Raw genomic sequence first — 2,034 nt, 5'->3', positions numbered from 1 at the left:
CTCTAAATGCATTTCCCATACAGAAGGAAACTCCAGGTACAGCAGAAGTGTCTTAAGGGACCAGTGGCGTTGTGGTCAAGTATCTTATCAATTGCGCTAAAACTAGATGGCTGGCGCAGTCGACTTGTGGGTATTATGCTTACATCACGGGCGGTTGACCATGGGGATAGCTCCAGCCCAAGTTGACACAGAGAAGTGAAGGCGTGTCTGGAGAGCGTATGGGTGCCTGCAACTCATGATTTACGTGCCAGTGAATTTGCTGATATTTTTGTAGTAGGCCCATATGCTTTCAAGACCAAGTTTATTCGTTTGTTGAGATTATGGTGCTTGGCAATGTGGTCATATTTCCAAAAAGTGGCTAAAATATGCCGCACTAAAACAACTTGCAATCTGTCTACCTGGTGACTTTAAACTAGCTTAGGACGAATCCGCGGCATTGGCCGATGTATGAGAGGCCGAAATTGCTGGTCTGGTTGCTAAATTTGCCTTTAGATTTATTTATATGAGCAACATCCTTGCCCTTTCTGAATTTGGCCCTCTTTTCGATTAAAGTGGCACTGCTGTGAAACGTTTTTGACGCTCCTTATCCTAACTAAATATTGTTAAGTTTATTCGGGTTTCTGATCATTTATTAAGCCTACTTTAGTCGGTTTACCTCAATCGGTGTGTCTGTGGAATAGATTTTTCTGACAAAGTGGCAATTGCTACTTTGAGGGTCACCTTTAAAAATTTTTTATGGAATTCACAAGAACCCACGCTCTGTTTGCTAGATCAGTCTTGTATTTGACCTTATTACATTGGGTAGTTTATTAAGCAAACTCAAATAGGCCGTCTTAAATTTGTACGAGGTGACTTCCACTCTGTGATACCAGTTTTTTCTAGATACACAACTGTTAGACTGGACCTAGAGCTCTTTTGTCTAATTTGGAAGTTTAATATTTTAAATTGGTTTAGACCGCTTTAACAAGTCGCCCGCTTTGTCGTTAGCGAATACGTTCCAACGGGCGTTGATTCTTTACTTGAGGCTACTTTGCATCATCTCATGATATTTGTCTTTAGCATTTTATGCTTGGATGACGAAGTTCAAATGAGAATGGGGAGTTAGTCTAAAGACATTAGGAAATTGCTGTCACATGATTTATGGAAGAGCCTTTAATGAATTATTATAACTGTAGCATGTCATTACCGCCTGTGGATGAATGGAAGATTACTTTCATGACTTTCACAACCTTTAAAAAATTAATGTTTAATTTAATTAATAATGTTTAAATAATGTTTAACGATTTGATTCTCGTTAACTGAAGTGAATGTAGCCAAAAATTACCACAATCTTTATGTATACGTGTGATGTAGTACAAAGTAAATAGGGCATTTCGTTTGCAGCTCAATCAAATCATCATTTTAAGAGTTTACGTTGAAGCAAACACTTTTAGAAAAGATAGAAAGATATTGATGCTGCCGTTGCAAGAGATTCTAGACTGGACCATGATAGAATGATGATGCCGTTAAGTAGGCGGTAATACCTGTTCTTTCCATGTTGGCAACACCAGGACATTGTTCTTGTTTAAATATATTTTGGTAAAAAACTGCATTTTGGTGAGTGGATTATTGGCAATTCCCTTTCCGAGTTAGTACATAGAAAGTTGAGATTGTGATGCTATCACTTTATATACTCCCCTTCCTTAATCATTGCCGCTACAGGTCGAGGGACGCACTTATCGGGAGTGTCAAGTCCAAGCATCCCCGACCAAGCCACCACTGAAAGGAAGGCTAAATAGGTGGCTGAGATTTGGGTGGCCAATGCCTCCCGCGTGCGCCTCGTTGCTGACTCATCCGCACTGGGCGAACAATACAAACATCTGCTGAGCAGTCGTTGTGTCCAAGTTGTCTTTCTAAGCAGGCGATCGATAAACCAATTAATCGATACAACCCACAGCACAGCGTTTCCATCGCGAGTTTTCGATAAGATTGAAAATAAAATTTGGCCACAATTTGTGCACAATTGTAATATTTACTTATTACCGGTCAAAAGTG

Source organism: Echinococcus granulosus (assembly GCF_000524195.1).
Source record: "Echinococcus granulosus chromosome Unknown EG_S00178, whole genome shotgun sequence".
NCBI lineage: Eukaryota > Metazoa > Platyhelminthes > Cestoda > Cyclophyllidea > Taeniidae > Echinococcus > Echinococcus granulosus.
The sequence above is the reverse complement of the archived record's forward strand: the minus strand, read 5'-3'. Positions refer to the sequence as shown.